The sequence below is a fragment of the Lepisosteus platostomus genome, chromosome 11 (assembly GCF_059453375.1).
Source record: "Lepisosteus platostomus isolate fLepPlt1 chromosome 11, fLepPlt1.hap1, whole genome shotgun sequence".
Lineage (NCBI taxonomy): Eukaryota > Metazoa > Chordata > Actinopteri > Semionotiformes > Lepisosteidae > Lepisosteus > Lepisosteus platostomus.
Genome location: NC_142621.1, coordinates 41693358 through 41715851, shown reverse-complemented (window position 1 = coordinate 41715851; position 22494 = coordinate 41693358). Strand labels below are relative to the sequence as shown.

At 36.7% G+C, this 22494-nt stretch overlaps 1 long non-coding RNA gene across 3 annotated transcripts in view; it reads right to left on the bottom strand.

The window, feature by feature from the left end:
- Positions 1-9706: 9706 nt before the first annotated feature.
- The window catches only part of LOC148652692 (uncharacterized), a 98707-nt gene continuing 85919 nt past the window's right edge, over positions 9707-22494 (bottom strand). The window contains exons 2-4 of one of the 3 annotated variants that reach the window (XR_015925398.1): positions 18461-18517; positions 16876-17046; positions 9707-10980 (exon numbers count right to left, since the gene is read on the bottom strand). This is a non-coding gene — a long non-coding RNA (uncharacterized LOC148652692). The remainder of the gene's footprint in view (positions 10981-16875; positions 17047-18460; positions 18518-22494) is intronic. The other 2 variants (XR_015925397.1, XR_015925396.1) reach the window with 2 other exon arrangements.

Here is a 22494-nt window from a genome sequence, read left to right as displayed (position 1 = left end):
CAGAAAACAAAAGGTCTGGCCTAGATTTATCCTAGATCTTTTTCAAGTCAGGGCAATGAAATGCACTCTCCAGGAAATCAGAGAGTGGGAGAGAGAAAAGGCAAATGAAAACAGTTGGAGTCTGAGGTTATGCAGGCTGGCATTACCACATACTGTATATACACCTGATGGCTTCTGGCTCAGGGAATCAGTCATGTGCCACAAATTGTCAGACCCCACATTAACACCAGTCTACTTATTATTTTATTTATTTCTCTTCTTTTAAAATGAATGAATTTTGCCATCTCATTCAGCATATGGCTGTCAATACATACTGAATTCCAGTCCTTGAGATAATGACTTGAACAGCAAACTAACCTGAATATTTTTAAAAGTGCCACCACACCTCACAGCATCCTTTTGCTTTGGTTTATTTCTTCTGCCTGATTAATGTTTGATTATCTTTAGGTTGCATTCTTCTAGTCAAAAAGCCTTTTCTTCTTGCAGTGCTGAGATTTATTTGGCTTTTTCTAAAACTACCATTTTGTAAAGATAATACTCCTGTGGCAGTTTCGACCTATCTCACCATGTCACCTTTTACCTGGGATATTAGTGTAGTCATGGTATGGGTAGAAAATCGGTTTCACTTACTGTCTTGTGGTTCAGCTGTCACCACCCTGGGGCCCTGGGTTCAATTACTGGGGAGCTATCTGCATGAAGTTTATATGTTCTCCTTCTGGTGTGGCCTGGTGTGCGTTTGTCTCTGTGTGTGCCCTGCGATGGACTGGCATCCTGGCAGGGTGTATCACTCTTGTGTCCAAAGCTTCTTAGGATACACTCTGGGCAATGTGATTCAGAATTGGATAAGTGGTTATTGAAAGTGATGTGATGTGATACTGTTTTTTCCATTAGATATTTTTCACTCCAGAACTAACGCAGATTAAACTGCTTTATTTTATTAATTCTGCAAAAGTAAATAACAAAATGAGAGAGAATGACAAAATCTAATTTTTTCATGTAATTTAATTTCAAGGAGTTTTAATGCAGCACAATCACACCTTAAGCACATAGCGGTTAAACTGGGAATGAATTACTCAGATATATCGGACAGTTACCAGCTTTAAATGAACAAGTCAAGACAAATAACTACAATCACAATTACAAAAACATATTTTAGATTAAAATGTGAGTAGTTAATTCTGGAAACGTTTTCTTTACTTACGATACGAAAGTTGAATAGGTCATCTTAATGATAGCCAACTGTCTGTAAGTGCAAGCAGGAATATTACTGTACAACTTTCTCTGTGAACTGCCACAAACTAGCTGCAGACTACAGTCTGCCTCACACAACCCTTTCAGATACAAACTAATGCATGAAAACTTCTCCCTAAACCTTTTAGCCTTCACACATACTGTATAAAAGATCTTTGTTAAATGCTGCATTTGAGCTCTGCAATGCCTGCAATGCTGATTCGGCGCTGCATTGCCAACCCTCAAAACATTGTACTTCCAATAGAGAAGGAGCATTTAAATTTTGACATGCATCTCAAATGTTTTTATCATCACTTGGTATTTTTTCCAAATACAGTATGTTACTTGATGATGATAAATTTCAGCTATGCGCAGAAATGTGGAAGAAAGACAAAGACCTATACAGGGGGTTGTGTTGTATATCAAGGCAAAAGTATGAACAAATCTTAAGAGTTAAAAGGATTTAAAAAGTGGGGAAAATAGTTTCTAATTTCTATAGGCAAATGTTCTTAGTTCTTTTTATGCATCTCAATCAAGAGTAGTAAGACTAAACTGAAACAGTAAGAATAGAGAGGTCGAAGCCTAATATTGATTTTAGCAAGAAGCATTTCTTCATTTGATCTTCAGAACTTTAATGATGGCCATCATTGAGTACATATGCCTCCCTATTTTAGTTTACTTTTGCTTTAGAAATATTCTTTAATGTGTACAAGGGCGAGCCTGCAGTGGGTCTGCGGAAAATTAGAAATAAAAAAGCTGTCAAAGCTTCTGTTTCTCTGAATCTTCCCCTTTGCCACCTGCAAAAGGTCAAGCCACTACCATATTGTGTTGAGTCACCATACACTGGAAAGTTTTCATTTTTTCAAAAGCTGCATGTCAATTTCCCCGGTTCATGGGAATCAGAAAACATTTGAAAGAAAGTGCAGGAGCATTTAAATACTTGGAGCAATTGCCCAGTCAAATAGAAGACAGCCTTATAGCAGACACCGAACTAGGACAGTCAAAGTCATTTAAGGTCTCCTATTTTCAATTTATACCTAAGGTTTGAAACTGCTTGTCAAAGTGATGTATGGCAAAGGGTTACAGGATATCTGGCCTTTGTAGAAAATGTCAGGACCAGATTCTCCAACAGATTTATTTATTTGAAAGACAGCTATACAGTATACTAAATCAAAACTGTCCATTAGACAGACTGGAGCTTTTTTTAAAAAGGTACCAGAAAACATACATCAGACTACTCACAATTTAAGATAATATTGTATACTGTATGTCCTAAATTATTCATTAAAAATCCCTAAATTATGTTTTAAATACTACTTTATGTAATAATATTTTTCACTCTACAGTGTCAAGCCATTACTATGGAATTTTACTTTTGCACTTCATACTCCCTACTCATTACAGAGGATTTTATTCAACATTCTATAATTCCAAAATTCCAGCATACTTTTGAAATTGATTTCTTTTCAAAAGAAAATAATCATCTGAAGCCAGTCCTTTGTTGGCCACAAAATTCCAGTATATTTCAATGAAATTAATCAGTACAAATAGAAAAGAAACACTAGCTCAATGTACCTAACCCTTGACAAAGATTGTTTTTTTATTTTGTAGCACAAAACAAATGCCTGTTTAAGAATCTGATTCTTATTGAATTTGGGAAAGATTTGACCTTATGATTTGTACTTTATATCTCTTAAACACAATTTATTCTGCTTAAGAGGGCAAATACAGTACATATGCTATTTAAAGCACTTTTTGGCAACCAATTCATAAATTACTTAGCTATGTAAATTTCAATGGGACTAATTATGTTCCTGAAGGCAAAGGTCTTGTGCTACCAGAACATTCAAAAGAATCCACAGAGACACAAAAACAAGGCCTCTGTCAATCACACAGAGAGTCCATGATCAAACGGCTAAAAATGGTATATTCATATTACCTCAGTATGGCAGCATTATAACCTGAGGATGCTCTTTATGTGATTTGCTGTGTTAATACTACTTGAACAGAACTGTTGGGAGGCCAAGCACAACATTAGATGTGCTATTTCATCACCAACATAATTTATTGTGACAGCTGGGAGACTGGTTATTACAATCAAAGTCTGAGAGCTCTAAAATTGTATTGATATAATTTGCAACCAATTCAAATAGCAACGAACATTTTTTAATGGTGCATTTGACTTTTTTGTTGTTGTATACTCTGGTCCACCCATCTGTTTCTCAGCACCAGTTGACATGCACAAAGACTGACAGGAGACCCGGACCACCTGGAGGCAGTTACCTTCTTGCCTGTCTGGGTGATTCAGGGATGCTTAAGGGTTGCTCATACTCTGCTCTGTGCTCTGAAATAGACCTTATTTCCCCACCTTGTCTCCCATGCCTTGTTCAGATTCCTGAATTCTCAGAAAACCCCTTAACTCTGTTTCTCTACAGTGTTTATCTTGGGCTTGGACCCTGGCTTGCTTTTACCTTTGTTTCGGATTCCCCTCCTTGTGATTTGGACTGTTTTTGGATTCACTGTTACACTTCTATAGAACTTCTAGATACACATGTACTGTAATCATTTTGAGCATTTTGACAAATGCATTTTTTTATTACTTTTGAGAACACACAAATGATATAATGGCAACTAAATTCAGAGAGGGAAAGAGGAACAACAAGGCTAGAAACGTGCACCAGATGAGGTCACAATCAGAACGCAACAAAGTTCAGAAACTCAAAAGTCAACACCTGGCACTTATGCATTAAGGCTGTGGGAAAGGCTTGTATCTTAACAAAGTAAAAGCGCAGCCGAGTTTGCATTTGTGAATCACTGCCACTGCACTGACCACCCTGCCTGCCTGCGCCACAGAGGTAGGGACTCGGAAGAAGAGGGCAAGCGCAGCTCCACTAATGCAGGATAAGATGCCTTTCGTTTTCTAACGTCTCAATTGCAATCCCACCCTTTTTATTCCATTCTCTTTCTCCCTCTAGACTTCGAGTGGCCTATTGTGCCCCTGAGAAATGCAAATGGGACATATCAGCACTGGCAATGGGCAAACACTCGTCTGAAAGTATTTGTCAGCTTTAATGATGGTAGAACTCTCTCTCTCGCTCGCTTGCCCTTGGCTGCTTTGGCACTCCATGGTTTCCATCTTGGCCGCCCCTCTCCCACACCCCCTTGCAACCCCCCCTCCTCTGCCGCTGCTCTCCGTATTGATGCTGATAATTACTACTGAATAGATTTCCAGATTCCCATGGATGTCAGTCTAGGCCCTTGGCCTGTTTCCCCCCCTCAGCCCTCCCTCTTCAGCGCGGTTCAATAGGGGATTAACGAGTGTGCAGCGCTCCAAGCTTGAGGACAGATTGTTTTGTAACTGCCTTATCATTTTCACAACTCGCCCCCCTTTCCCCAACCCCCAGTTCTCTATGATAAAAAAAACAATAATAAATGAAGTTGTAGGAGAGTTTGGGACACTATAGATTTTGCACCCAAGTTCAATTTGTTCAATATTTGACTAAACTATCACACTGTTATTGGTAAAACAACATGAACATTTCTGCAAGTTGTCTCAAATGGGTTTTCTCATAAGTTGAAAGTTTGGTGTTATTTTTTTTTAAAGAATTATTAAACTTTTTGCCTGTTCATGCACTGCAAATGGCAGAAATTTCTACAAATGTTGGGACAGTATAATGAGAGACATTAAGATGCAACAAAAAGGTACTGGAAACAAAAGCATATACAGTATATGTGCCTATCACATAATGTACACATATACTACATTTAGCCTCATAATCCACATTACAAGATGCCTTTAATACTTTCCTTTAAATAAAACAGAAAGAAAAAGATTAACAAATGCATACTTTTCTGTTTTTTTTTTAGTTTGCAAATAGTTATTCACGAAGAATTCTTGAAGCATTAGCTAATTATTGCTTGGTTAATGTCACTGAATCACAGACTGAACAGACACAAATGAATCTGAAATTAAAGTTTTTAAAATTTAATTGTCTTCATAAACAAAAATAGAATACAAAGTGAAAGTAATGAACTCAGCCTTGTTTTTTTAAAAGGGAAATATTAGCATTTGAATGACTTTCGTCAACAAAAGACAACCAATCTGAAGAATTTGAAAATTATGTGTTGCAACTGGATCAACCTTTGTCTTTAGTTTTGGTTTCCATAAAAAAAGAATAATCTGAATTTTGGTTTCCTTTCCCCTGAGTTGATCCTTCTCAGTTCTTGAGCAACACCTACACAGTGACCGGTAACGATGTGGGTATAACACACAAACTGGAAAGTATCTACTGAAAAGGTTCATTAGCAACTGTCCAACTGTAAGTCTGAAATTTGTAGGCTTGGGTGATGACATTTCACCTTCGGGAAAATATCAATTTTGAAGGACACCTGAAAATGACCTGAATGAAAAAGAAACTAATTTCACAAAAACACTCAACTCTAGTGATTAGGGTTACATCCATTCTTTTCTAGTATAGGACTCTGAGATACAGGGAGGTGACAATACGATTCACTTCTGGAGTCTGGAAAAACCAGAAAATAACTAGAAATGTGATCTGAGAGACTAATTAAATCTTAAAAGACCTAAAGAAACTATTGATGAAAAAAAACGTTCTTTGAAGGCATTACTTTGTAGTGATAGCAAAGAACATTATTTTAGACGGAACCTCAGAATGTCAGGCAAAGTTTTGAATCCCCCAACAGGAGACTCAAGTTATAGAAGCTTGTCTCTATGAAGGTCTGTTAATCACCTTTCAGGGCCTTCATACAAATTTTTAATAACAAAAGTCTTTGAAAAAAAGTAAAGGGATTTATTTCTTCTTCGGATGATAAATTCAATTTTGGATGGCATATATTGACATATTCCTGAATCTCACCTACCTGAAATTATTAACAGTGATTCCCCCCCAAAAATCCAATGTCACTGGTATCTGCATTCGTCATGATTGTGGACACAATTTAAAAAAATACAATAATTCAGTTAGCAGACATTCCAGCAGCTCCAGTGTAAGACCAATGAGAAAAAAAAGAAAACTGGCCTTTGTGAAAATGTGGAACTCAACACAGAAAAAAGTAACAGAGAACAATATAAATTTAACTTAAATAAAACTGTAAAAATAGATGTCCACTAATGGATAACCTACAAATTCTACAGCAACCTTCATTGTTTTCACCTTTTAAAATCTAGAAAAAACTATTGAAGAGTTAGAAAACTGTGCAGATGCTTATACTGAAAAATATCTAAGTTTTCTTTAAGCACCAAAGACAATTAAAATATGTAGAAGCATGACAATTAATGAAAACTTTACTTTGTACTGCTATTTTTTATCCATTTCACTGCTTGATTACATATGCTTTAAGAAGAGTACAGGAATTAGTCAGACACCTTTTCCCTCTGAAAACAAAAAAAACTTCCAACCTTTCTACCTAATTAAATCAAGCTTGCGGTTTATAAATGAGTCTCAGCTGAGAAGGACGGGGATTTGCAAATATGATTTGGTCTCTAATTCCTGTCATGCGATTGGACGGAGCCATTAGAAAATACAAAGACCCAAAGCTGAGGGAGAACAAATCCCTCCAACACAGCTCATCTAATTAATTCAGCAGAAAATTAATTACTGCAGGATTTTCAAACACGGAGACTCTTAATCAGTCCACATCCCCATTCCTTTAAAAGAAAAAAAGGAACAAAAAAGAATGAAAGCATAATAAACTAAATAGTTTACTTCCCGTCACCTCTTTGACTGAAATACTGATATGGGCCTCAAATGCTGGTTAAACTGTCTCTTCTTTTGCTCCTTGTTCCATTGAGGGGCAAAGATGATGTCCTAAAGTCTTGGAAGTCCAAAGTCCTGACATGGTCCATACCTCAGTATTAGTACTTGACTCTTTGTATCAACATCATAACACCATAGACCAACGTTTGGCCTTATTTTACGTATAAAACACATCTATTTAGATTATACTGCCCACCCCCCAAATATTTAGGATGCTCTGTTTACCTATGGAACCTGGGAAGAAAAAAATCCTCAGATACTGTACATTCTCTGCTTGTCTCTTCTAGTGTGTTCCTCTCTGTAACATCATATTGTGTGCAACAGGTCTCTCATTTCAATGACGCTGCATGGAGGTGCCATGGTTTTGCATGTTCACTATAAAGAGAGCAAAAAGGGATGGCAGGTCTTTCTTTGACGACAATTACAATTATAATTATAGTACTTTGAATTTATATTTGTCAGTCTGAGAATAATAATTTAGTGATTTTAGATCTCCCTTGGTTACACAAAAAGAACTACACATTTAAAAATAGTTCTCTAGTAATATTTGAAAAACATGGACATTTATAGTCTTAAAATTAATTTAATACGTTTTCAAACAATTGATACTGATTGATAAATCCGTTTAGTTATAGATTTTCCACTAGTTCAATTAAGTATCACTGGATAAATCCTTAGTAAAAAGAATGTCACACTAAAAGGTATATTGTATTCTACTGTTCATTTAATTACAAGATCCTCAACTTTCTTAACTTGTGTACCTTTTCAAACCATTTTCAAAAGGGCTCCTCCAGTTCAAATGTAATGTATTGTAACTGCTGTTCAGAAATGTTGATGGTCTACAGTTAACTGTACTGTAGGTTGCATGCAGTAATGCCAGTAACTTAAGTCTTCTGTCTCTATCAAATGACTATCAAAAGGGACCCCCACACCTAATCATATTTACATTAAATCAATCTAAATAAACTTGAAATTTCTCTATTACTAAAATAATGAAACATTCAAAACTGTACTGTGGGGCTATAGATTTATAATGTAAACAAAGTAGTTCACTACATAAGAGTTAAAAACAAATTAATGAGTCTTAGTATCAGGGTGAAATGTTTTCCAGCAATTGGGGAAAATCCCTGTAGTTTGTCTGATAGACAAATTTGAAAAAAGTTTGAGAAATCATAATGTCTACTGCCCTTCAAAATAACCCACTTCAACTGTGTTACAACTTGTAACATTTTACCACAAAACCTCTGTTTTGAAAAAGAAAAAAGGGAAATAAAACTATTAATTGTTGAAAACTTGTGTTTTTATTACATTACAGCTTTTCCTTAATTTGTTGTATCCATGTTATGTGTGAAACAAAATATCAGTCATTAAAGTATCAAACATCTTTTGCTAGTTTTAAACAAATGTATAAGTTTGCATTTAGGATAAGGTCAGCCTGAACAGAAGCAATCAGTTGTTTGACATTGGGACACTAACAAACTTTTGTTTTAGATTCTCAATCTCTGCCTTCCACTGAAACACATTCCCAGGCCTGTTTACCACAAACAGAGAATCAACTCTACCCACATTCATTAATACTAGCCAAATAATGACCTGCCAAATCCTGTGGGCAGCTAGCTTGAGCGAATGCAGTTGTCACAGCAACCAAGCATCCTGGAAAGAGAAATAGAGGGGGCAGGCATGATGTCATTCTGTGGGAGGCAGGGACCAATCAGATCCTGAGAAAATTATGTCACCTTTTGTTGAGCCGGTCCATTCAAAGCTATAGAAGTGTGGTGAATTGAAAGTTTCAGAGGTCATTTTTCCCTTGGCTGTGTGTGAGAAAAAAAATGCAGGAAAGCATTGAGCAGCATTGAGGACATGCTAATATTGTTGACCGAAGGTAGTACTATAAAGATGTCATCAAACCTATCCCCCCCCCACCTCCACAATTTTAACCCACAATAACTTCTCTTCCAAAATATTGATCAAATGTTATCATTCCAAACAGTTCAGAATGGCATGTCAAAAAGTTGTCAGTAGCCAAAATAAAATAAAATAAAAAACGAAATGCAGTGCAACAGAGTTTGGGTTGATTCGCTATTGTTTTGGCAAGTTGAGAAAGAAGACAATGATCCTCACCTCCCAAAATACATTCCCCCTCCCCACATCAATCCCAGAATATAGCCCCCCTCAACCTCCCATTGCGCTCATATTTTACAGACTCACACAGGACCAAGCCTCAGCTGAATCCCAAGTTGAAGTTGACATAGAGCATTTCCCAGTTTTTCACACCCACAGGAGAGAAAGAACAAATATTTAAAGGGACTGTGTTTTCCGGTATCTCTTTTGTCTTCTGTTTTGATTATGTGCTGGCAGGGTAGCAAACTCCAGGTAGCTAATTAACATTTTTAAACAAGCTGAGCAATCCTGGCATTTACACTGCTGAGGGTCCCTATAAAATCTGAGTTCAAACTGAAAAGCTGAATTTCAGACTGACCTTTCAGTTTCTTTTTTTAAAATTAGTTTCCTGGTCAATAAGGATCTAAGACCTGGCAAATGTGTAGCATCTCTGACATGTTGCCTTGGGAATATTCCAAAACATAATATTTGAAATATGTATGCAAATCCATTAAAACAATACACTTTCCTAATAAAAGAGCAACAGCACAACTGTTTAAGCCATGCTTCAATGAGACAGTAAAAAGGAGACAGACACATTTGACAAATATATTCCTTTTATTTTCTTAATAAGAAATATGTTGAAAAGGGGTGATCAGTGTGGTTCAGAGCTATTTTGCCCACATCCTGCAGAGCTGATTGTCTGATTCAGCAATATACAATAGTATACAACTGTGTTTCTCAACTTTTCTCATTCCATGGAGTAATTAGATAAATATAACAATTTTATAGCAAACTGCCCCCCTTCACAAACACATACATGTCATTGGTCCAAGCACATTACTATTAATATTATAAACAAAATGTATTTCAATGCTTAATCTTTGCTTGTCTAAAAGTTGCCTTGTATCCTGGCAGGGATTGATGACAGTGAAACATGGAGCTCTTTCTCTGCTGCCCTCAAACATTCCATTTTTTATATATGTACTGTACACATCCAACTTGAGAAATGTAACTAGCACCACAAGTGAGTCCCAGTGGCTGGCCTCTGTGTCGTGTGTATACACTAAACGTGCAATACGACACTTTGGATACTCCACAAAACTAATTCACTGTATATATAAACAATATTTAATGTATTCATTTTTTATTTTTCTCATATGTGACTTTTCCAAAATTCCACAGCATACCCATTAATGTCTGAAAGTACAACACTGTACCATGGCACTCAGGTTGAGAAACACTGGTATAACACAAGAACATCCAACTAAAAGTCCCTCTTTGTTAGTCATCGCAGCCTCAATCTCACAGCATTTAACACTATTATGTCCAACATGACTTTGAAATATTAGTATTGCACAAATGGGGAAATAAACCTTGTGGATGTCTGCACTGTTACAGTAAAATATCTATATTCACACAGTGTATTAAATAAGTTAATCCACTAGAAATCCTTGCTGCCACATACTAGAATGAATAAGTGCTCCATATATTTAGAAAATGAATCGTTTTCAAACACAGTTTAAGAAACAATAGTTATCACACTTAATAAATTAGCGACTAACATTACTGAAGAAGGTCTCCAAGACTTACGTCAGCGATTGCACCAGCTGACCTTTGCATAGCGAGCTAGTTGATTTGTGCTTTGGGATCGAGCTCTAAAATGACTTCATAAAATGAGAAAATAATATTGAAATAAGTGACATCCCTTAAACAACTGTTCAATACATCATTTTGCAAGCTTTGACAAACATTTGTGTCTTGATTCAATGTGGTGTGCACTGAGAGCTATTAACAGGAAGGAAAACATCAGTGTTTGAATGTGAATTCCTCTTCTTTTATATGCGGTTGGGAGTTCCTTTGAGCCCATACACTGCAAAACAACAGAAAATCCACTATTAGGGAAAGAAAAATCAATGCTGAAATGTAGTACAGTGCTAGTACAGTAACTACTCTAAACCTGCTAGTACCATGCTCAATAGCTTTGAGGTGCCATCTGGACTTTTAACAGAGAAGGAGACGCCTTGAAAGTCTGGGTGAATGTTCCTTTTATAAGGTCACAGCTAAACAGTGGGAGTCTGTGTAGGTGCGAGTCAGCAATTCGCAGGTACCAGTCAAACAGCCAAAAACATAGGGTAGATAACAGATAGAGGGTAGATTATTTTTTTACAGCCAAGAAACATTAACCTTTAGTGCAAAATAATTAATTCAAAGTTGAAGTGGAGATTTTAATGAAAGTTTGAGATGGATCACAACAACCTCATTCTCCAAGCTCAAGGTGAGCTCCACTTGTCTACCCTTCATGATTTCACATCCTGAAAAGCCATACATACAAATATGCAACATAAATATAGTAAATCATTCTCTTTTTTTCTTGCATTCTCAGTTTTGCATCCCTTTGTCACCCCCTGTCCACCTTTGCAGCTCACCCTTGGATAACATCTCTCTCTGTCTGGGAGTCCTAACTTCCTTGTTCTACAGCCAGGTGGTTGACCATCAGCCAAGCAGGTTAAGCCAAAGCTTCTTATGCCTAACTTCTTTATAAACATTCCTAAAAGCATTTATGTACTGGGTGGCTTTACTTATTGTGAACTCAAGGTTACATACATATATATGTACATAGAAATACATGGACAGGAAAGCCAAGAAGACATTTTATCAGCCTGAGGCAATATACTAATGTATCCAGGAATGCTAAAATTACTACATTTTGCTTTTTGACTCAATTCAGTTAAGATTCTTGATTCAGTAAAGATTAAATTGCTCACTGAACTATTGGTTTAATCAGACATTTTTACTATCTCAGGCATTTTCAGTAACAATAGAAACAAAGGAAAACAGATGACTGGTTTTGGAAGAGCAACAGCCAGAGGGAAGATTTACCCGTCTGCAAGCATTACTTAATTAGGTGTCTATGTTTATTAATTACTCCTTAACAACGGCCAAACTGAGTTTAACACAGTAAACAGGAAATGGAGCAGGGGAAACCAGTCTTACTTGTTTAGATCGTAGGGTTTTTCTTCTGCAGTTCATGGAGTTTATGTACTCATGAAAAACCATGTTAAGTCTCATACATTGCCTACCAATGCAAAACTGAATTGTCATACAGTATATGACAATTCAAAAGTAGCTGTGTCACAATTTATCAGATTGCTTTGGAATGGAAAATAATCATTTGTATTTAGATAGGATTTTTCAGTTCAAAGTATCCCAAAGGGCTTCATACTGTACATAGGAGGGGACCCACCTCATCCACTACTTACTGTAAGTACAACACCTACTGTACCTGTGTGACATATGGCAGCGTTCTGTGCCAGCAACCATACTACACAGCAGATCACGAGGAGAAGGGAAATGTCACCAGTTAAAAGAAAATGTAGATTTAGGGATGCCAGATCAATATTCAGGAAACTGGGGCTAATGCTTTTACTCTCATGAACAGTGCTATTGGATCTTTAATGACCAAATAGTCGAAATCTTGGTTTTAACATCATATCCAAAGATCAGTGACTCCTGCAGAACAGTAGTCTCTGTTAGCATATTTGGTTTGGGCACTGGTTTGGAAATTCTGGGTTAGAGCAACTACCACTGTTGGTCTAGCAACATCTTTCACATTATTAGCAACCTGGTTAGCATTAGAGGTAAGCCCTTGCTTAGCATCTGACATCAGATAAGGTGATAATGCTGCTGAATAAAAAAACTTTCTCACACATGTTGTTGCATTTTCTTTAGTGAGGGAATTTTTCAGATTTCTTCCCCAAACTTTGAAGTATACATGCAATCATTTATGTGCAGACAGATAGGTACTTTTATACTCCAATTAAGCTCTATCTGCTCCAACACAACAATTTACACAGACAGCATGGGTGCTCATGGTTAATCCCCTTATTTGGGAGACCTTCACCCTCTAGTGGGATTGAAAATTAGAATATTATTTTGTCTTTTGTAGCACTTAACAGATTTTTAATGTGTATTATTACAATAAACTCATTCCTTACAGAAAAAAAACTGTGTCCAAAATGGAATCTATCAACAATTGATCTCAGAAAAACTTTTATTCACTTTGAGCCTTAAGTCTAAATGGTGGTTTTCAATACTTCACTATCGAAAAGGCAAGATACAGTTTGCTGAATTAAGGCAAAAATAATACCAGAACTTATGTTAATTAAAATGTTATCCTTATTTTACTGTTACACACATGAGTTTGCGGAAATCCCACAGGCATGCAAAACACAGGATCTTCAGAAAATGCTCAGTGGACGAGTCACCATCTTATCTGAAAACAATCTAATCTTGAGAAGATGGGAAAAAGTGATGCTACATTTTCAAAGAGATTCTGGAAGATGTTTCATTTCAGTATTGTTTTCCACTGGGCACCTGCAGGTCTTTCAGATATATAATGTAGGTGAGAAGTCACTGTGGTGGTATCCTTTGTAATTGTTCAGGAATTCATTAATTTGTGCTAAGATCCAGGTAAAGTCACCTTTCCCACAATTAATCATAGCACAGCAGACACCTATACACTCCATGGGAATGTGAAATGTAATGAAAGCCATGCACATTACTGCCAGTTTAAAAGAATGATTAATGAGACATTTTTAAGATAAAAAATATATTTAAAATTCCCATAGTCATTCACTACAGCCCAGTACTGATAATTAAATTCACATAACCCTTCTTGTCTACATTTGTTTTAGAGATACTTATTCTTGCTCCACTGTAAATTACTATTGCATTTCTTGATTTATTTGTAATAAGGGAAAAATCTAAATCATAACAATTAAACACAGCAGTCCAATAAGTGTTTCAGTTCTTATTGCCATTGCCAGTTTACCAACTCCACAGGCAAGTTGGTGTTCCAGTGCAGGTTGATACAGTAGTATTGTCCATTCTTTGCTAACAAACTGAACCTATTGTGTGGTGTGGTGAAATATCTTTATCAAAACTAATCAAGTGAAAACAGAAGAGGTACAACACAAATCATTTTGGAGGACATGAGTCAACCAGGTTTAAGTGGCAATGAAATTATATCTGAACGAATGCTCATCAATGTTGTGTGACATAACATTTTTCATCAAAGGCTGAAAAGGTTTTTAAAAGGCACCCTGGAACCTTAAGTACTGAATTTTCAATTGCAATACACCACATTTGGGGTATCCATCAGCTAAACACAACATCTCAGTCTCAGTTAGGCCACAACAGCAAACACGATGTCTGTCTAAAAGTTACCAAATAAGGTGTTAAAATCTTGCCAAGTTTTACCAAGGATATAAAACATACACCCTCTGAGATACGCAAAATAAATAAAGTGCTCAAATCTTGGGAACAAGTTATCTCCACCCCCTCTCATCTCAAATCTCTCCAGCGTCTCCTTGCAAGATGTAGCTTCTAAAACCTTCAAACGTTCATCTAGAAAGCCAGGATTCTGTTTTTTTTTTACTTTCTCCCACTGTACCTACAGTAGGTTATTGAAGGTGCAGTGAAAATGGTAAATCTACTGATTCTTTGTTCCATTTTTGAAAGTTTTTTCCCCAAACAGACAGGGGTTAACTGTGTACTTCTCTTCCCTCCTTGTGCAGCCTACAGTCTGAAAGCAAGTTGCGGCCTGAAGGCGAGTTCTGACAGAGCCCAAATGTAATGTCTTTCCTCTGCTCTGAAAGTCATGGTACAGTGCCAAGGCATATCCATCAACCATGCAACCTCTCATCTCTTCAAAAGCAATAGCAAACACTAGTGTTGATGTAAATTCCTTTTCCCATTCCTGCAAAACTCAATCCAAAGCGAACGTCTGAGCCTAAAACTGGATTAAAAAAAACTTGCATGACACACTTGTAAAGATGAGTACCAAGACGGTAGGAAAAATATTGGTAAGACAAATTTCAAAGGTGGCAAAATAATATAAACTTGCTTGCCATCTGTCGTTGTTCCATAGAAATGCTGACATCAAATGTAGTGGTTTATTGACATTACACCAAACAGGAGTAACGTAGGTAAACAAATGATTTAAGCAAATAATTCCTTTGTGTACCTTGAACAAAGACTTTATCATTTACTGTATATGTGTAGATACACACTGTTGCAGAGGAAGGAATTTTTTTACAAGCAAATAATTCTGGAAAGATCTGAAAAAAAATCTTTTTTTCTGGTTTATATTTTTTATTTGTAAATTAATTCTCTTAAAGGCAAAGAAAGATGCACATTCATACACTGCATGGTACATAATTCTTTTCACATCTTTCCAATAATGGCTTTATAATTGCTTTATTTAGAATTTTTACAGAAATATTTGAGCTTGGCATTCCAATTTTCACTGAAGGATAGTGCTATTTTATAGATTGACAAATGCAAGATTACAAAAACAACCACTAAAAAGCAATTCTGCTTGAAATCATTGCTTCTATTAATATATTGTTAATACTAAAGAACTTCTCTGCTTCTCTGCTCAGTCTAATGCCGGGATCACAGTAACCAAGAAAAAACTAAACATGTAGTAAGTGGCTAATGTAAATTCAGCACTGAAAAAAAATCTCAGTACATCTATCTGTGCTAATTGCATTACATCATATCTCTGTTCTATTTTACCTGTCGCCATGGCACTAGGTTTGTCACTGCCTAGCTCCTGGCAAAGAGAAGCTGAAAGATGGGATTAATACAGCCTCAGGGGAGGAAAGACATGTCAGGGGATCTGTCAGCACTTTTTGCCATGTTTTTTTTTTCTTCTTTATTTTTTGTTAAAGCTTCTGGAACCTGCAAGGTATCACATTCCCTGTGTCTTTGCCTATTTGTACTGTACCTAATAGTTGGGCTGGTGCCCATATCTCAGTATCGCCCTGCATCAGGCCCCAACCTGTCAGACAGGCTGACTTTGCCGGGTTATCGCCTAATCTATCTCTCTCCCGTATAGTACGCAGGTCTCAGTTGTGTGCTCCCCAGCACATACACCCCATGTTCCCTGATCCTTTTGTAGACATTAGACTCTGATCAGACATAGAGAAGGGGAAGGGGTCTATGATTACAACTTGCCCCATGCAGGTTGAAGGGGTCAATGAGAGTTTGCATCCCCAGCCCTCACCTCTCACTTCATTTTGGAAAGATCAACCTACTCTTACGTTATCGTTTCTGTCATGAGGACTAACTTGAACAATGTCTTCTATTGTGTCTTCCAGCTAATCCAATAAAACAAAATAATTTTGTGCCAGCTTCTTGTGGACAAGTGGACTTGTGCTCTGTGCATCTGAATCATTTCCTTCATTTTCTTCAAAGTCTAAAACACTAGCCCTGTTTAGAAAGGTGTATGAAAATATACTGAAGTCCTGAGACGAAGAAAAACTCAAATCAAGGGCATAACAATACAGGGCAACAGTCCTGAATTGCATTATGTGTCCTCTGACCAAAATGAACTATTCGGAAGACTGCATTTCAGGTGAGACAGGGAGAAACTGCACTTACAGCAGCAATGAATCATGGAAGAATTGAACATGTCAAAACAAAGGAGAGGGATTTATTACAGTTTCATTAAATTAAAACCTGCTTTCTGAAGAGATTTGCTTCAATGATAACCAGCAATGTAAGATCACACATGGATAGCAGATTGGCTTATATTGTAGATCTGAAATTTACACAGACTTTAATGGGATCCAGGGCATTCTAAGCTTCTTTTTCAAGTCTGCACAGTTAGCCTCGTACTAACCATCCACATATCATATTAAGGAAAAAAATTCACACTTTGATGATAATATTTAGTATTCTTAAAGGCAATGGACCACACCTCTGTTGATGAGAAAATGAATCACCTTCTGTGCAGCAGCACTGACTTATCTTCAATAAAGACCAGGTAACCATATTGTCATTCCTGGAAATACTTCTGAGAAAATCCCTGTTGGATTTATCTTCCCATGCTGAAATGCTGAAGCCAAACCCTTGACTGATAAGGCAAACCCTTGACAAGGAGAGGGAAAACAAAGAAGACATTTTTTTTCCAAATTGCGTAGACATTATTGATTGGCAAATATCCTAGAAACACACTTACTGGGAAATGAAGTTAGTTTCCTAAATATACTCAAAGCTGAGAGTAAGAGAAGTACTGGATTTAAGCTCGTCTGCCAAGAAGACTTTAAAACAACAAGATAATCTGAGACCCAGCAATCCTAAAATAAATATGTTTTGTGAATAAAACATTTTAAAAGACTAACAATCCTAAATAAAAAACAAAAGCAGCAACAACAATTCAATTCTTAGGCTTGATTCGGGTAAAAAATTATGATACTCTTTTTAAAGTCGGTTAGATCAAGAGACCACAAGCAGTTAAATTATTGTAAATCAACCTTTGACTCAAAGACATTTTTTGGTTTTTTGGTACTGTATGTTATCTCTTTGTATCCAGGTATCTTGGGATAACTGTTCAAAAACAGTAATTTAGTAATAATTCAGTAATGTTAAATAACTGAAACACCACATTGTTGATAAAACCCATTGCGATTCCATTTCAGCAGCTGTATTGGTATACTGAATTTTTAGCTTGGTTATGACAGTTTCCTAAACATTACATGTATATGTAATTCAGCAGTACGATTGGCTTTCAAATAGTGCTTGCAAATAGTTTTTTTATTACAGAAACAAATAAGAAGTTATAAAGACTTTGTACTAAATAATGACAGTAGCCTAGTAGGTTTTGAAAACATCTCCATCACTGAGCAGATGGATATAACTGATCAGTTTCATTTCCACCTGCAATTCCAATTCTTGATTGTGATACACTACACAGCATTGAACTTGTAATTTAGTAATGTTATGCGTCTGTTGAGTGTTTTAATTCTGTAGTGACAGTGGTGCCATATACACTATACTATAATTCACTGCCTTGTAGTTATTTATGCAGTGATATTGGGCACATCTTTTGTAATTACAGTATATTTCAGCAATTATATCGATTGATACCATATAGTATTATAATTATACTTCAGTCATGATATGGGTCAATTCAGTCTCAACATCAGTCCTACAGTTGGTGCTCCACTATTAGGTGCTGTGGAGCTTTGCAGAATATCACTTGACAAATGGTTTTGTGGTGGGCTTGTTGCAGGAGCATGCCTGCATATCTAACTCTCTGGATGTAAAGATCCCAGTCTTTACATGATTGTAAGAGAATGGCTGGGTTTACAGTAAAAAAATGTTAAAACCAATACAACATTTCAAGACTGTAAAAAAGATAAAACACCATTTGCTAGGGATTTGGAAATTATCTTGGATCTACCTAACTACACACCAGTGAAATTTTGCATTTATTAACTATTATGACTTGTTGCACTGTGAGACAAGTGAGAAGTAGCAAAGGTGAGCTTCCAAACTCTTACCTCCTACAGTCGTTCAGGCCACTATAACTCCAATTCTGTATTCGGCATAGGATACCACTAAAACAGAAAACAAGAAAATTTGCATCAGTGTTACTCTGGCCTGAAGTTCATTAATAAAAAACAATTAAATAAGGCAAACAAAATCCAAACGTATCCAAGGGGTCTGTGCAGAAATCTTAGAGGCTCCATTCAGCAAAAAATGATATACAGTATGCATTCCAAATTGATTCTGATTAAACTGTTATTTGTTTTGCATTAAATATGCCATTGCTTAAAAATGAAGAATTCCTTCTTATGCAAGCTAGGTAAACCACAGATGAAGAGAAAAAGGCAAGGAGTGGTCAGGTTTATTAGTTTGCCAACATCTTTTGAGAAATTGATCACACTGACATTTATAACTGGGATAAATATTATTAAGGCATCGAATGTCCTTGTTTTAACTCTGGCATTCCCTTCAATTGCAAAATTGCTAGCAAACTAAGTATGGTCTCACAACTGCATGACTCAATGAAACCTGGAGAAATTCCTGACTTTTTAATTGTGTTTTTCTCTGTTTGAGGAGACACAAAGACAATTTTGTTTAATGTACCATATGTAATGCATGGTTACTGTTCATCTGCAATGGCCCAAATTAGAATTGATCACTGTTTCAAATGGTAAAAACAAATGCTGAATTGCTCACTATGGAGCGTGAGGTCAGAGGTCCTAATTTTCTGTTGTTGTACAGATTGTTGTGGAGCCATTGTTGTACAGTCAAGGCTCATAAAAGGAATTCTGCTAGGATGACATGTAAACTCAATTTCTCATGGGAAAACAGGTAAAATGTCTTGAGTAATGCCACAATCTGAGTATAATGTAACATAACAAACACCTATTCAGAAAACTACATGGATTGATCCTGAGCAGAGGTATCGTTTACTGCTCTTGAGTGTCCTGGTGACTGGCTGGTCACCCAGGCAACTAATGCACTGTTTCCAAGTGACAAAACCCTTCAACTTAAGAACCTTGAACAAAGTTATTCAGCACAGGAATTTGGAATGTTAAGAAAAAGGAAAAATACAGGGAAAAATATTTTTGGAGGTTTTGGAGGAGTTAAGAGAAGTGCTTTTAGGTTCTCTGGACCTGGAAAATAGATAACAGATGTTCTGAAAGTATTCTAAAGACAATGTTGAATCGCACAATAACTCTGGAAAGTACACTAAATGTTTCTCTCAAGCTAAATACATCTGCACTTAAAGAATAAGAAAAGTCAGTTGTAAAATGGTGTGTTTTTTATCACCAGTGTTTTGCAGTTTTTTGTTTTGTCTTTGTATGAAAAGTCTTTTTGTGCACATCACTTGACAATATCTGCCAAGCAACATGACCAATGGAAATTCGCTAACGTCCTTTAATAAATGTATTTAATATAAGAGTCTTTTTTTGTTCTTTTACAAAAACTCTTAATTCTATTCTTTCTCAGGTACCAAAGCAGACAGCCCAGATTCAGCCTCAAATGCATTTCATCTGTCATAGCATGCTAGAAATAACTACTACTGTTGTGGCATTCATGCCACAGCTTGCATCTGCACCTGCAACCAAACACTATTAATATTGACTTGGACCACAATGGTTCCAGATCAGAAATTAAAAGCAAGATTAAGAATTAACGGCATGATACAGTACAACATTGACTGGAGATGACATCTCTAGCTGTGTCTACCCTAATGAAAAACTGGAATTAAAATACAAAAAAAATAATCCCAGGCCGGCTTTGATTAGCATCTGAGATCATGATCGGATCCCCCAGCTCTCTGCAATAACTGACTTCCACCGTCAGGACAACGGGAAGCAGATATTTTCTTATGAAAAACCTCCCGCTGACAGCAGAAGCTGGGATTAGAACTTTTCTCGCCACATCTGCTGTGTTTTCTCAGTTAGCCTTCACAAGGACTCCCTGACTTTCCTCTCTCTTTTATACCAGCCTGAAGCCCCTGGGAGCTGAAAACAACAGAAGCAGCCTCAGACCTTTGAAGAAGCTCCTAACTTACCAAGAGCACAGAAAGTAGCCAGAAAGTACTGTAGCTCTATTGAGCAAACCCCTATCTATCCACCTCCCCTGTCTGTCCCTCTCTTTCCCTCCCTCTCACTCTCACATTCTGTATGTGCTCTAGCATTAAATAGTCCCACAAGATCCTACTCTCCAGAATGTTTAAAACAGCTAATCCACCCATATGGAAAAGCAGATGTAAAGCTCAACTGAACAAAACAAACAATCCTTGCACAACACAGAAATAATTATTAAGGATGGCTATGCCTGGTATTTTGAAATGCAAATTAGATGGTGGCTCAGTGCCGATGACAATAAGAAAAATAAATCTTAACCCCTCCCCTCCAAAAAAAAATTCAACCTGTTCAAACATACAGAACAAGTAAGCAAATCAACAATAAAAACAGTGATGAAATACAGAACTTTCTAGGGACAATATTCTCAAAAAAGATCCGGAAGAAAATATTAAATAATTTTCAAGAAAAGGGGACGTTTATTAGATTTTGCTATATTTTATGACAGAATTGCTTCTCGCCAACAGCACAATTGTAGTTAAACTGAGTTTCGCTCTCAATATCCCCACAATTCTGGAGTTGCAGCTAAGGAAACGTGGCACTGTGAATGGCTGTTACCCCTTTTGCTACCAAGACTAACATACAGTTGGTATTCACAATGCAAACAGTTTGCATTGAGTGTATTTCAGAACTATACTGAATCAGACAATATCAGAGGCAACAACTGAGAACAGGATATGATTTTTTCTATGGTATTTATTCAATAAAAATTTGATTATTTACTATTTGCAGTAATATCATGAAGGATGCTCAGACTGTTAGGGTGCTGTTTCAAAGTGTTAACTAAGAAAAGGTTGAATGGGAAAACAATATGATGTATTGCAATGGATATATTTCCATGTTAAAAGGACAGTCTGATAAAAGACTTAGCAGTAAAGAAAAAACTAAAGTCTTCTAGTCCAGAAACACACTATTTCAGACAATTTTTTTATCTCGTATCCCAGAATGCCTTACCCCCACCCACACAGGCACAGCTCCCCCAAAAGATTCGTCCCTTTCACACAACCCCCCTCCTAAGGCCCACTAACACCCTCGGGGACGCTGGCACAACCTTGCGCCAGTCCTCCTCTAAACTGGTCATGTGAGACAACCCATTCCACCCTGCAAATCAGATTACAGTTCTGAGCTAAGGCTATGCTCGCTTCCATTTTACTGGATTGAAGCAAGAATCCTAATCAGATTTACTCAAAAAACATGCCCACTTTCTTTTCTTGGGTTTGTCTTTCTTAAAGCAAAACAACTTCAAGCCTTTAAAAAACATTTTTACAGCACATTCCTCTTGACTGTACTTGTGAAGGTATTATAAAACCAGTAAGACATTCAGATTCAGCACTGTCAAAGCTATTATGATATGGCTTTACACTACAGTCTAATAGTTTGGGAATTTGGGATAGCTGTGTTTGGTGCAAAGTGCGGTCTGTTACTAAAAAAGGAGTGTCTTAATTTTTATGTGCTAGCATACAGTGTATTCAAATAGTATCACAAAACCACACTGCACCCCCTCCTAATAATTGAGGCTTGGGTTTACTTTAATAACAGTGTGTAATTTTAGTTTCAGGGACACCTGAATCGCTTTAAGGAGCGTGAGAAAAGTGGTGTTCCTCTTACACCCTGTAATAAACAACTAATAAATCTTAATTGTTGTTAAAAGCTTCTGCTGTAAGAGCACACGTGGAAACTTGTTGATTGCACTAAAGAAAGGAAGAAAAAAAAAGCATGTGAGGGACCCACCCAGATGCTCTAAGGACTCTCTCAATCTCAGCACTAACCTACCGTGAACCTGAAATAAAAAACAAAACAAATCGAGAAACAAAGTACAAAAAACAATTAGTATTAGATTAGCCACTTCCTTGCCCCATTGCCAAATGCCTCTCCACCTGGAACACGATGATGAGACATTCAGATAAATAAATCATACACAGGACAGTATAACA